This window comes from Myzus persicae, unplaced genomic scaffold (assembly GCF_001856785.1).
Source record: "Myzus persicae strain clone G006 unplaced genomic scaffold, MPER_G0061.0, whole genome shotgun sequence".
NCBI lineage: Eukaryota > Metazoa > Arthropoda > Insecta > Hemiptera > Aphididae > Myzus > Myzus persicae.
This window is the reverse complement of record NW_019103933.1, coordinates 1,207,438-1,224,162: the sequence shown is the minus strand read 5'-3', so window position 1 is coordinate 1,224,162 and position 16,725 is coordinate 1,207,438.

The window sequence follows — 16,725 nt, the reverse complement described above, 5'->3', positions numbered from 1 at the left end:
GGTGGCACGTCCATCTTTAGGAGAGAGTCGTAAGCGATGTTCCATAAGGCAGGTCCGAGGACCGACCCCTGCGGAACTCCACAGGTCACTGGCCTGGATGTCATATCCTCGCCTGTCAACAGCACCCTGTCTGATAACCAGGATCGAAGCATTTCCACCAGGTACTCGGGGACGTTAATGCTCCTCAGGGCGGCGTCAATGACTGGCCACCTGAGAGAATTGAATGCATTCTTGACGTCCAACGTCACGAGGACACATAGGTTCTTCTTTCTAGGCATATCGGCCGCTCGTGCGGCGATGCTCAGGACTTTGCTGACTGCTGACTCTGTGCTGACCCCCTTCCTGAAGCCATATTGGTTCGGGGCTCTTCTCCGGCCTCCGTGCTCGTCGAGGTGCTCCTCGAGTCTTTGGAGCAAGAGGCGTTCAAGTAGCTTACCCGGGGTGTCAAGCATACAGATGGGCCTGTAACTCGAAGGGACGTCTGGAGGTTTGTCAGGGCCTTTCCGCAGCAGAACGAGCCGTGCCCTTTTCCATCGAGGCGGAAATATCAGTGCGTGTAGACAATCATTATATGTTCTGAGGACTGCTTGAGGCTGGGCGTTCGCGAGAGCCCTGAGAACCTCGTTAGGGATCCCCGAAGGTCCAGCCGCTTTACCAGGTGTGAGCCTCTTTACTGCTCTCCGTAGGTCTTCCGGTGTAAACTTCGGGATGATTCTGTTGAACTCAAGCGTGTTCCGGATAGGGTCGAACGCTTGGAAAATATTATGTACAGCAGCGGACGGCGCTGCATTCCAGTCCGTTACTGGAGCCGCGGGGAAAAGAGAGTCGGCGATCATGGCCTCCCTGCCCCTGGAGTCAGCAGCTGGGTTTCGGACGCCTAGCCTTTTCATTACCAGCTTGTACGGTCTGCCCCAAGGGTCGGTGTCTACCTGTTTGCAGAGATCGGCCCAGGACTTTCTCTTTGCCTTGCGGATGACCGTCCGAAGCTCTCTTTTAGCTGCGATGTAAGCAAATCTTGCCTCCTGGCTTCCGGGCTGGCCTAAGCGTCTGAGGCAGGCTTGGTAGCACCTACGGAGGGTCAGGGACTGCCTCCGTAGCTCGGCGATCTCCTCTGACCACCAATAAACTGGTCGCCTACCTTCGGGACCAGGTCATCTATATAGATACTATAATCACTGATAATACCTAATACAATATTAATATATGCTACCTATTTTAAGTACATATGACTATATGAGCATCAACTTTACAATAATATGTTTACTTAACGCCCATACGTTTTAACTTTTTATCCACTCTTTTTGCATATAGTATTGATGGATGAATCTAATAAGTCATTAGAAAAATCACAACAGCTAAAAATTAACAACGACTAACGTTTCACTCAAATATAATAATAATAAAAAAATGGATGAAACATTTTTGCTTCATATTGTTAGAACCTCCGACCAATATTTGAAACGCATTCAAGGTTTTCACACGACATGTCGCAGAAAGTTCCCAACAAAAAGTAAACACTACCTACTTATCTAATATTATTTACTTTTGTATCGCCATAATGTTTTAAATACAACTATCGATGATCGATGTAAAATCGTTCAAAGTTATGATAGCGTACGGATAGAATCAACACGTTGATTATTTTATTAAAATATATAGGTAGGAACTCTAATTTATAGTAGGTATCGTTCTTCTATAAGACCTTTTTGACGGCATGGTGTACCTATATAAATCGTAAAAATAGTAGATTATATTATAAAATAACACGGTCATGAATATTTATGAAATGCGTTTAAATGAAATTAATTTCCGACTTAATTATTCCGTACATTGTCGCACGTCTTGAAAATGTATATTTTTTTTAATCTCATCACCGCAAGTTTATATCCATAATTATTACCCTGTAATCATAACAACGACGAAATCCAATTTGTCTGTCGTCTCGGCTATACATATATTTTGCTTTTCACGACGGTGTCGTGGTTTTGAAAGTGTTTTCCAACGGAAAGGAATTTAATTACTACGCCGTATTTATTATAATAAATTAATATATTCTCGGCTAAATTACTCAAATCACTAAAAGACATTCTATACAAAACGGTTATGTTTACGTTCGTGTTATATAAAATGTGATAATTATAATAACTATGAATTAACAAATAGAATTAAAATCTGCACAAATCCTACCCACTAAAATTAGCACGATCTTTGTTTTATTTGTGTTTTGTGCACGTTTACATTATTTATAATATTCTAAATGGCCTTTTCATTGCAAATAATACGTTAACACTTTTTACGGAGTTCGTACTAATTTATCAACAGCAAACGTATTTTCACTGACTAGCTACCGTGCGTACACACTAGTCAAAGAAAAATCAAAGCTTTCGGGTGTCATAGTAATTGGCAGTCCTGGGTTCAGCCAAAATATTACTCTGGGCAAGATTTCAAAGGCATCTCTGCACCCACTGCTCATAAATATACTTACACAATCAAGTGAAATATAAATTAAACATTTTTTAAATGATATTAATAAAATATATCGATTTGATATACCATGGAATACACCAACATTTATAAAATGTGGCGCCCCTTAGGTGAGCCTGAAAATTGTAGAGCTCTAGGAAAATGTCTATAATATAGTCTGCCTAAGGCTAGGTTAGGTTAGATATATTATTCCAAACGATCGGGAATTGAGTAAAACAACCCAATACCTATGAATATTTTGAAACGAATTGTGTCTTCATACTTCATAGTACATATATTATTATTCAATATCAATTTCACGACTTATTATTTATTATATTATCTGTTCCTACGTTGAAAGTGTCGGGTGACGTCTGCATATTCATCACCATCATACATCATCTTTCATCGGTGATCGATCGTATTTTGACGTAGCCACGGTGAGCACTCACCTCGAGGGTCTAAAACCGTGTCAAAAATACACCTACTCATAAAAATATTATCAGGAGACAGGAACCCTCCTTGAGAATTTCGCATGTTTGTGCCACTGGTTGCTGCCACTAACTTTTCCGTAATAAAATACAGTATCACTTAAACGATTATTAAGTCGCTACAGTGCATAATACTATGTGTGTTTGACGTATTATGTTACACGCATACTTTGTATAATGTAACTTATATGTAAACAAACTTTGTAAATCACACCCAATGGCCGCTGCTACAGAGTGCCAAGGGTTCCTCGAATAGAGAATAATAATAGCTAAGCACATATTATATAGTTCCGTTTCCCCCGCACCACGATGCCGGAGTCGTAATATCTGAACAAAATGATTTCCTCGAAACGTTGTCGAAAGTTTTAAATAGGTACCTACTTCATTTTTGCTTTCAAACTTTTCTGATTACATTATATATACACTGCTGTTATATTCTGCAGACATTTCATCTCAGATATAAAGTCTCAAAAACGAAGAATATTACTTGATCTCATAATATACACACAAACAGTGGTACTATTGTAATAATCTTACGACTTGTGTGCAGTGCAACTGCACCGTAATAAAATAATAATAAAAATAAGAATTTATTTTTAAAAAAAACCTCCTTCCGATTAAAAACCGTAGATATTCACGACACATTCGACCACGCCACGTGCACGTGTTAAATAATATTATTATCGCGTGTGGGTAAAATAATATTTTCATTTAATTAAACTTGGAAAAACGAGTCCAGCGTGTAATCCGTCGGTGTAATATCATAAGACAGCGAACGTATTTTTATGGTGGGCATGGTAGGCTCGTCAGTTTACCGCTTTACGTGTGTATGATACCACTATAGGTACACGTAGAGGGGCTATTTTGTAATTGCGCTGTATTTTTGTATCAAATTAATAGACAGTATTATAATATTATTATTATTACGGTCATCGTAAAATATATAATATTATAATAATGACGTTACGAGTCTGATAAAAAGGGGTGGGTATGATAGTACGGGATACATCTCTTTTAATAAAAAAAATATACTGTACTAGGTATTATATCCAGGCATATTAAAACTAATTAAGACGTCTGGAGAATCGTAACGCGACTGTGTCAGGTATGATATTATTATTATTATTATTATTATTATTACTATTACTATTATAATGACCGGTATATATCTGTTTGTATGATTAAAAAAATGTATGTGTATAAACGCTTCTTGAATGTTATACGATAGCCGAAGTATAAAACTCGTCGAGTGGTTTTTATACTAATCTAAAAAGAAATTAAAATGCATAAAAAAAAAAGGTTTTTTGAGGTGATACTTTATGTTTTATGTACGTGACATGCGCGTTTATGTTTCTGGAAATTCCGAATGAGGTTTATACCTTCGGGTATAAAATACTACGAAGGAGAAACAATTTCCGCAAAAAACATTCCGAACCCATTCGGCAGAGAATATATTTTGCCCTACCACATTTTTTCGCTATTTATTAAATCATTTTTGTGTTAGTATTTACTACGTAAGATTTAATTTTCATAATATTTTGAGTTATTTAAAGTTTTTTTTTTCAATAATTGACTATAAAAAAATTGTTAGTTCTGTGACTTGTATTACATTTTCAAGCCTTATGAAAATTGAATACAAGTCACTTCTCTCACATTGTTTTTAAGTAGGAATTGAAAGTTGTAGCTTAAAACTACATTAATTTATGATTTACGTGTACTCAGGCCCGCTGCAATTGTGCACATCATGATAAGTGTGAATCGTACTCGTAAAATGTGGATTTAACTATCTTAATTTGTGGTTAGGTATATGTCACCTATAACCAACATTTAAAAATATTAACATTGCAATTTATTTAAACAATAGGCACCTACTTAAAAAAAAAAAAGCAAAAACACATAAAACATTAAATGGTAAACCCTATTTTAACCCATAACCTATATTGGCTATTATACATAGAAGGGTGCCTATTATTATATCCATGTGGGACAGTACATGTCTTAAAGGCTATAGGTTGGGTGGCAGTATAATTGTGCTAAACAATTCTCACCCGTTTCCGGGTTTTTGATCAGGGAAAAAAAACTAAAAAAGTTGTAGCTAAGCGCCAATATGGTATAGTACCTACTATAGTTTATACTAATACCACCATATATATTATATTATGAAATATAATAATACATTTACCATTTATAACACTAATACCTACTTCACTTTGTAAATTTGTAATATTACCCACCTACTTATATTATGAAACGCGAATACATATTACTGTAGATATAAAGAAAATAAAGGATTTAATTAAGTGTATGAATACCTAGTAATAACCATACCCAGTTACACAAAAAATACCGACCTTAGCTGTTTTATTTGTTGTAATTAATTTAAAAAATATAAATCGTAGTCGGTTGACATTTGAAACTTTTTCAGTTTTTTATTATGTATTTTTTTTATTTTGTATATATAGCTTAAACAATAGAAATGTCAAAATACATGGTTAGTTTTAATTATTTATAAGTTATACAACGAGCCTCTATTCACATCATTCTATAGTATACTCGATATTGTCTTATAACGTATTCAATGTTTTGGAAAAAAATGGATTAACCTACAAAATTAAGAAAATAAAAATTAGTCATCATAATATAATAACATAAACAATACTTAAAATTAGATAGTGAATCACCCTTTTTTTGTTCAGTATTGGCTTAAACTATGATTCTTAGATATTTGAATCATGAAGTTAATTTCAATATTTCACACTTGGACAGGTGTATAGGGTACTTGCATATAATATGTGTGCAAATATAAAAAATATCAAACAATAATTTTGCCGTCTTTGCAGTTGTGCTGTAAAACTGTAGTAATAAATTCTAGACGGCCCTTCTACGTCTCTAATTTAACTCTCCACCAAGATCTAGGTATACTACTTGTTGTAACTGAAGCGAAACTATTTTACAAACGTTTTTTCGACAGACTTGAAAATCACCCTAACCCACTAATAAAAGAGCTACATACCTTCTTACTCCCCGGAAATCCACAACGTTGACTCAAAAGGAAATGGTGTCGTGACCATTTAAATTAAATATCTCTCATTAATTACCCTAAATATAACGTCAAGTAAATAAGTGCCACTTATGGGTGGCTTTTTATCCAAGCAATCCATGTTTTTTTTAAACTCTTATCTTATACGCTTATTGTGCAAAATTGTATAGGTTGTGTATATGCATTTGTAAAATAAAAAAAATAAAATTCTAGAAGGGAATCAATAGTATCATATCGTATAAGCTTCATCAATCCATATCCGGAACGAGAATTAATATGGTCATCCATATGCTCTCGAGTAGAATTTTTAGATCAGCCCGCGTAACACTTGCAGGTACTTCCCTATGATGTCCATTACTCATTAGGCGTCTACGTTACTTACAAGCTACTCTGTCTTATACGGCCAGTGGCTATCGCCACGAAAGAAGTTTTCTGTTTAACATAAAATCTCGTATGAGTTGCACGTCGGCTGTGTGCGAGAGAACTGCTGCAGTGACCGTATCGCGGAAAAGTTGAAACTAATTGCTCCAATAATACGGGACCCAGTCGGAATAAGACGAGCCACGACGACGTGATTGTTTTATAAATTACGGATGCAGCTCGCAAATACAGTGAAATATATAAGTTCGTTTTCGTATCGATGTTCGTACACGATACAACACTTATACGTAATAGGTAATAAAATATATTCTAAAACAATATGATTATAGGTTTAGGTATATTGTTATGTACTATATGTTACGGGAAAAGTGGACCGTCGGGTTGTATGTTGCCAGGTACCCCCAAGTGTGGGTTGGCAACGTGAGCAACGTTTTACATTTGCCCGGTCTATACCTCAGGTAAAATGTACCGTACAATAGTTTTTTGTTTCATTTATTTAATATTTTGTAATACTAATAATTATTAATAGTTCTTAGTAATATCATGTACTTTTTAAATTATTATTTTTTTAATACGATTTTATATTATTGAATATTGCTTTTCAATATTAATTTATGTTTTTTTTCATTTACCACTGCACAAACTTAATTCATATACCTAACTTAGGGTCTTAACTGCACTTACTTTACATACACGGTACACGACTGCTATGCACTGTCCAATAACACTAAAGATGCCTCGCATGACGTACTGCATATGATTGTAACAATGTTATTGTAAATATCTTAAATTTTCCGATACACGAATGCATACTCTATTCAAAATGAGATCAGCACTGGGTGGTTGTTGAGTTTTCGTCAGTGACGATCCGGCGACGTTGACCTCTTCGGCCAAAGCTTCCGAACGAATCTCAAGTCCCTTAGCACTATAGTTGGCCGATCGGTACTGCAGCTCTCATTTTGAATAAAGTAATGACAGCCACAGTAGTTGACCGAATGCTGACTAGGTTAGCAAGGACGAAGCATCATTTTTTAACGATTCGATATTAATATTTGTTAGTTAGGTGCATATCAGTCAGTATAAAATATATGTGTTACGTATTTTTTAAGAATGAATTGGTAAATGGGCAAGGGGCTATATAGTGCCGTACAGTTTTTTGCAAATTTTAAGTCCAATATTCGGGTTTCCTCGAGTTCTGTTGAATTTCTCTTAGTAGAACGTCTGTAATTATAGTAGTAGCTAGGTGCCTATATACTTAAGAAGGTTACTTTAAAATAGTGTTGTGTTTCTTACCGTATTATGGGGACTAGAACACTATGAACCTAAAATTGTTTCTATTTCTGTACAAGGAACCTAAATAATAGTCATTTTGAAATTGTAAAGTCAAACTTCGCTGCGGAAATTTAAATGGCATATTATATTAAAATCCACGACGCAAATTTCCAGGCAAGGTGCATGTGAATGATTTTGTATTCAATGCGAAACAATAAGTTGTTTTTTTACAACCTAATACAACAGATGTGGAAAATGTCTTTATTTCTAGATGTTATTGGAAAGTGGAACCCTATATTTTGTAAACGGGGCAAAAAAAAAAAAAATACCGAGAAAAATACTATCAGAATAATAATAATAATAATAATACAAATGTTCAATGCTCATATTATTCTCGTTACACTCCCGAAGACCGCAGAATAGTATAACATATAATATAATATATTATCTAGGGAGTTTTTGACCGAAACGAAAATTTAGGTGTACGTGTAGTAATAAAAAAACTGAAACCGTTATTTATCAGTCTACGAGAAAGAATATTATAATATTATAATAATATTACGTATTCCGGACTGCAAGATTGTTATGTCTTAAATAAAAAAGTGGAACATATTTTACTTTTATAAATGCAATAATGTGTTTAAACTTTAAAACATCAAAATGTTTTGCTATCAAATACAGAATGGCTATTGAAAATAACGTAGGTAATAACACTATATTATAGATTAAACAAAAAGTAAATAATTTGGATACGATATAAGATTATCGTCGAAATATTAAGATTATAATTACAATATAAGTAAATGACGACTAATCGGTTTTTTTGATACTTTGTCGAAATTAAGTTTGGAATACATTTGTAATATATTATTAGTTATTAATACAGGACAGAGGTAAATAACAATTTGTTTTTCAAATACCTATATGATTTTAAACAGAATAATACTGTTGTAAGCAAGACATTAATTTTCTTTAAATTTTTCGTGTGGAAATGTAATGGTTTTCTAGAAGAATAATTATTATCGATATACTTACTACAGCTTGATCGTTATTCAATTGTAAATAGAATATTTAAAAATAAAATATTTTTTTTATTTAAAAGCATATAAGATATAGATTACATATAGATTTTTTTCATTAACTAAGATTATTTTTATTTTTTAAAAAGAAAACAAATTAGAATACTCGGGATAGACATTCCAACTATTAAGTTCAATAAAATATAACTTTGGTTGAATTTTATCTTTAGACTCACTTTATAATAATTATGTGTTTTGTGACTAAGAAAATGCAATTATTGTTATAATATTGGTGGTAGGTAGGCATCAGTTATTATATATGAATATAATAATATTACATTAATTAATTTGTAATTTGTATACTTCTATCGTACATGAATGATTGTGGTTATTTAAAAAATAATGTTATAATTTAGAAATATTTTTTTGTTATGACAATACGATTTTTGGTTTGGTTTTTTAAGTAGTTTTTGCTCATTTTCTAAGTAAGGTGAATGGCAATACATTATATAATATATATGTATATTTTTTGGCAAGAAAAGTGTAATAAAGTCAGAGTACGGTAATCTTTTGGTTTTATGTTTTACAGTCGATTTTAAATTGCAGAATTTCTGATCGTCTTTGGTCTTAAACGAACTAACACTACAATAAAGTATCAACTAACTTTTTGTTATTTTTAGCTACCCACCTACGTAATGTTTAAGAATACCATAATTTTGAATTATAATACAAATATAGGTGATCATTTTTCAGTAGGTATATTTAACTATGTCTGTCTGCTTTAGTTTTCAAAAAAACATGACATATTATTTATTAAATAATAATAGTACTGGTAATGATACCATATGGGTACTGTAAAATGTTGAAATATTATCTAGGTCAGATTATTATATAGCATAGGAGTTTAAGCCCAAATAGATGTATGGACATATTTTATACTTTAATTCTATTAAAGATGTAATTTTATATTACTTAAGTATTTTGCTGTTCTTAATACATTTATTGAGACGATAATGTAACTGAAATCAATATATCAAAATGATAAATGTAATATAACAGACAATACCTACATCGCTACATTGCACACTTATTGAATGTACAAAATAAAGCTTTGAGTGTATTAGTAAATCTATATTTGTTTTTTTTTTAATCTAAACGACGTGTGTCTTAGCCAAAAATATTTGGCAAGTTTGTGACTTTTAATTTTGTTTTACACTCATTTTGGAAATATCAAAAAATGGTATTGCCACTATTCAATTTATATTTTATATTTATTCGTAGATTTAACAATAACTCAAGTCACAAAATGTTGATGTACAATAGTGCAGGAAGTTCATTAAAATATGGCAAAAAGCAAAAAGTTAACATGGATTATTTAATATTTTTAAGACTTTGGCGGCAACAATGGTCGTTTGTTATATCTTATTTAGTTAGAGAAATCACAATAATGGTACTTAATAAACATAATTCTCAGGTTTGTATGATTATAATAATTTTGACGTTAATTGCACATTTTGTAGTAAAGTAAATTCTGGCTTTATTTTATTTCATTCTGAGTTTACCAATATTTTAAACCTAAACATGTCTCTAGATATCAATGTTCAAGTTCTAAGTCGGAACTTTCCGTTTCAAATAGTTGTTTGAAAATGTATTATCAGAATGTTTGTGGCCTTCAAACGAAATTACCCAAAGTCCATTCGAACTTTGTTTCATTGACTTATGACGTTTACATATTAACGGGCTTGCCACTGATAAATCGGATGTCGAGTTGGGTTTCCAACTTCCAAGGGCATGTCATTTTTAAATGAAATATATTATGTAATATGTAGAGAGACAGGCTACGCGGAGGAGGTGATATATTATTGCCGTAAAAAAATTTTTTGCGATCTATTCTTATTAATTCAATGTAACATTATTATTATTTATTTTTTAGATAAAAACACCTTTGTTGTACGTCATAATGAATTAAATATTTGATTATACACCAAGAAAGTTGTAAGAATATAGGTACTATTTGTATAAATCTCTGTTTCGGACCGATAATCCCTGTGGTGAGCATATGTTAGATTGTTAGCTATTAGCATGTTCTTTAGCATCCGTCTTCCAAGTTCTGATATGACCCGATTTACCTTTGTTGACATATTACCTTATTGACTATAATATTAACTCTGATGTTTTCAAGTTTATGCAGCGACTACAATATTGGAGAAAACATATTACTCGGCTCTGTACCTAATAGACGAACAATTTTAATAGGTCGTGTATCATAGAAGCGTATACTGTGAGTAACTCTTAATACTAGTGCAAGACTTCTATATAATATAGTTTATAATCTAGATAGAACATAGATCTTTACTACCTAATATAACTTCATTACAGCCGAAAAAAACTGTTGACTTTGCAAAAAAAAAAAAAGGTTAAAGATTAAATTAAAATAATACAAAACTTCGTCCGACCTCCACAGAAATTCTAATTACTAGATAAACAATAACAATAGTTGTTCCGTGTCAATCACTGCGTGTATATGAATATACATCGAAAAGTGAATATTTTCACCTGCGTATCCCACGTGTGCCGAGTGGATTTACGCGTTTAGTGAGTTAGGTAGATATTAGTAAAATGTACAAATACATGACCGACATACTAATTTGTCCCAAGACCACCACCGCCGCCGCCGGACTCCGTTGGTTTAATAATAATAATAATAATAATAATAATAATAATAATTGATCGTCTGTCCGCGTTCAACGTATGCGGTAGGTGGACCGGTCGTTGCAGCCACAGCCAAAATTTAATGGACTAACCCGCCGCCGCAGCAGACGTTATAATTATTATTGACGTATTAATTACTATACGCTCGTGATTGTTGTTGTTACCCGGTGGGGAATAAAGGTAATAAAACGAGGGTCGACTACTGCATCTATATACATTTACGAAAATCCTATGCTAGTTTAGTTCTGCGCTACTATGCTTATATAGGCTATAAAATACGCAACAAAGTATAAGAAATTTTTTTCCAAATGTCTATCAGTTCAATTTTAGTAACGGTAAAACTATAAAAGGTTTACATGGTACCTATAGGAATATCATCGCTTTATATATAGAGAAAAAGAGATTCGAAATAAGGCTGTTGTTTATTGCGCCTTATACGACAATGGACTGTGGGCATAATATTAATTGTTTAGTTGCAGGGCTACTACTAAGTAGAGATTAATCGGCGGGGGCTCAAGTATATTTTATGTGACTCTGTCAAAACATAATTTTTAGACAATTAGTTTGAAAGGTATTAAAAACACAATTTGACACTGGTGGACGGTCTATATTATGCACTACATGTCAGTAGATTAAATTATAATAATTTAATACGAAGAACTATGATAATTAAATCATTATAATATCCCGGACATCAGGATACATTGGATGGAGGGAATAGGAGAAAGTAGAAAAACTGGCGAACGAAACGGCAAATAATGAACAGCAGGGGAAAAACTTAAAACACTGTACTTATAAAGACACTCTTAGGTTTATTAATATTACAATTGGAACGAGATGGTCACAAAAATGGAGAAGAAAAGAAACCAAGCTAAGAGATACAAGACAGACATTCCAACCGTTGGAAAAAAACAAAAAAAATAATAGAAATGAAAAAATAACATGTTTAGAAATAGAGAATACCAGATAGGTACACGTTTCAGGATTATTTTTTAGTAGCAAAGAAAATCAAACTAAATGCTCACCCTGCGAAGTAAAACTAACAGTCAAGCATCTTCTCGTCGATTGCAGACAAACAGAAACTGCTCTAGAGTTAAATAAACTATTACTCTTGAGTTCTTCCGTAATTCTTAGGACAAAACAAAACAGCCTACAAGTGCTACAATTGTACAAAAATATTAATTAATGATCCAAAAATTATTGACAGCCATGTTGGCCACGTTCCAAGGTTTATTTTTAACAAAAAAAAATACGTTTTTCTAATCAAAATAATTAGGTACCTAACTATATATTGCCAATGCATTATTTCAGTCTAGCACAGTAATTTCGAGAGTACCTTCTCAAAATCCAAGTAGAACAGTATAATAACTGTTGACGTTTTTTATCATAAGATCATGATAATATTTTGCTCATTATTGTTTAAACTTCATAACTTTGATGTTTTGATTGCTTTGATTCACCTTAAAGGATTTAAATAGTTTAATGGAAAACGATCACAGATCACTTATGTCTTATAACATAAAGTCTTTGCAATTAATTGAAATCAATTATTGACTTACATCTTTTTTATAATTGTATAAAATAAACTCATTTTTTTCTTCACACAATACTTCTCGATGGTATATACATATACCTTTAATAGTTTGGAGTGTTAATAGTTTATCCATGTAATAAAAAGGTTAGGTCAATTAGTGGGTAAAAATAAAATGTAAATATTTTGTTTGATAATTTATCATTATACATTACATCTACATATAACTTTTTTTGTTTACGCTTGTAACCCGAGTAGGTAGACAAAATGGTTAGATCACAGCCTCGACAACCCGTACTTATCCATACGGAAACTATCAACAAAATCGTTGAACTGTATTTAATTTTTTTCCGGGGTCTTTTCCTATAGGGTGGTTTTCGGAACGAAAATTACAGACCTACGCGAGACATCTCTATCGACGACGGTTTAAAACAAAAAGGTTTCTCTGGAGATTTTATTTCATCCATATGTCCGTTTAAAATGGTTGCCGAGTTTCAATATATTTATTTTTCCCATTATACATAGGTATAATAGTAACAATATTGTAATATCGTTTTAATTACCGCGTGGACCACCCTGGGACCAGACACGCAAAATAAACATTTTTTTTTTTTAATTTGCTTTGCGATGTAATTATCCGACGGGCTATATTTTATTGGAATCATTACAGACAATAACAATTATAATTATAAGATGCGAGCGGGCTACGGAGATGGTATCTTGTGTAGGTAAAATATTATTACATCGTAGTTAGTATAGTTACTATCTATAATACGATTTATATACAGAATATTATTATGTGCGTACGTCGCGGTCGACTGAACAGAACGAGTTTGAAGAAAAGTGTTTAACCAAGCATAATATTATGTGTGTCGTATGCTCGTACAAGTTGGCTTTGGGCCTTTTGGAATGAAAATACGTAAAGATATTAACGATGCGCTATTATTTTTACTTTTAATGTTGTGAGGCGTGTATATAAACTGTCCAACTGATATAACGATAGCGAAACGAATTAATCGTTGCCCAAAGACGAGATGATGTTTAGAAATATCTCGAGATCTCGGACGCATCTCAAAATAAAAATAAAAGTACCTAACAAACAAATATCTTTATAAACAAATATTATGATGATTTATTGTTAAAAAAAATTATTCTCCACCGAGTGAAATAGTATCAACGATGGGTATAATTATCGCAGTGACTACGTTGTAGTAATGACTGCGTGTTACTGCAGTGGAAATGAAAAAAATATTCCACTTAAATCTTTTATATAGTAATTAAAAAAAAAAAAAACTATGGTCGACCACAGCGCACGGTCCACGAGGATATAGTATAATATGTTTATGGTATAATAGTACATTAACGACCATATTAAATGGACCATAATATTACGCATAGGTCGTGTCCTAGAATCGTCGCTGTAATAAGGGGTTAATAATTTATACTATGTATGTTTTCCTTGTCGTAAACCGAGGATTTTTTCGGTATGAAATTGTAAACACTTTCCAATGATGTTGGTCTAAATTCTACAATAAATAACGAAAGTTAAACGATGACATTATTATACCGTTTTTACGATCGTCGCTTTACGATAATATTATTATCAATTATGTTTATGACCAGTTTACCGAAATTATAAAGCAACTGCCAACTAATGACATAGGTGGTACATAAGTAAATAAATTGAATGCGGTCGAGTATTGGTAATTAATAAAATATAATTGTTTTAGTTACACGCATATCAATAATAAATTCACATGCTAGTAAGGACATTCGTACATTAATTAAAACATATTAGAATACAATTAATATTTATAATTTTTGAGTATTTTAAATTTAATTATTTTTTCTATGCTAATTGAAATCGTGATCTACTTAATAGTTACTATGAAAATAAAAACTGTATACAATTACACAATTATTATGTTTATATTACACCTACAGGTATTATTTATACGATCATAAAGAAAACAGAATGATATGAAAAAAAGTTAAATTAAATTATGTTATTGTGTGCACCATGGAGTAACGTGCAGTTACAATGAAAGAGACAGACAAAATATGTAATTCAATTTTTTTACAGTACTTTGGAAGCAAACAATTTAATGTAGGTATATTTGGAAGTAAAAAAAGCTATTAAGGTCTTTTTTTAAACTTTAATTACTTAATAAATCATTTTTAATGTTTATAAGCAATGTTATTTATATTTTTATGTGTAAACCTATGAGTTTATCTTGTTTCAATTTTTTATATTAAATTTGTAATGTTTTTCAATATCCTTGGCCTAGTTACTTCATAATTATCCTCGAATTTTTAGTATTTTCTGATCGTGAAATCATTACTAAATAGTTATTATTATTTAAATAGACCTGTCGTGAATAGGTGACCGGACTTAGTATGAAATAAGACAATCATGAAAAATAAACTTAAATCTACACTTCGAACATGCAATCAATGCACTAAAAAATATTTATTATAATTTATAGGTAGGTATATATTTACTTTACGAATAATTATTGCTCGTCCAGTCACCATTGCTACACCTTAGTCTAAATTTATTATATTTTTTTTAATAAAATATAATTTTTGGGCCACAGGTTTTCTAAAATATAAAAGATTTACTGGACGAATTATACGCCTGATAGAAACGACGATAATCACATTATTAGTAGGTAGTTTATTTTTTGTATTTTCTTAAAAAAACAACTTAAGCAATACAATATTCATATCTAAAATCTATTTAATTAAGTTACAATCAATATAAGTTTCTGTCAAGATTATGATAAGTTGACTTTTAAATGTAATACATTTTGTTTACTTAATTATAATTCATATTACTATTTAAGTGTATTTGACTTCCATTTGTGGCCACTTGTGATTTTCGTGATATTTAATAAACTTTGTTTAGATATTGCTTTATGCAATATTTATTCTTCAAACCCGGGTCGATCAATATTTGCCAATTTATTTTTATATCCTGTCAGACCCAAACTCGAATGAACTATGACGTTTTTTGAGTTTATCCATTTAAAGAAAATTGCTTCTTTGACCGTTCTACCATGGTTATGTATACTTTAAGTTTATATACCTATTTTAAAATGAGAATAAATATCCTCAATATTGTTCATATTATTTGTATCGTATGATGTATATTTATTAGTAAGCTCATGAAATATTTTAATTAGAATGATATTATCTTCCATTAATTTAAGGTAGCGATGTTTTTCACTAATTCAAATTATAATAATATAATAACGCATGCATAAGCATAACATAATAATAATAATATGTAGATATGTAATTCTATAAGTTATAATAGGTGTCTACGTTATAATTTAAGTTTTACACTTTTTTAAACATATATTAATATAACAATGGAATCTTTTCTGAGATGATTGAAATATTAAAATCTTATAAATTATACTCTATATCATACGCTACATGCATATTATGCCACTGTGAGGGTGGGTTGAACTTGTTACGTGTGCATGGTTGATCGAACATTAATACTCATTTTAATTAGTATTTTTTATTTCAAAAGTTTGTTAATTTTATCTTCCATGATTGTATCATACTTATAGTATGCACGCGATATCGGCTATTTCGAAAAAAGTGTACAAATAAAGATATGAAGAGAAAATTAGATTTAACACCGTCTTCCACATAGAAAAATGTATACAAATATTATACGATGATAGAAAATAGTACTATCTAAAATCAGCATATCGTAGTAGCCAGTAAGAATATATTTTAAAGTAATATTTAATAAAAGCTCCACATTATTATTGAATATTTTTTTTTGGTACAACGAAAAAA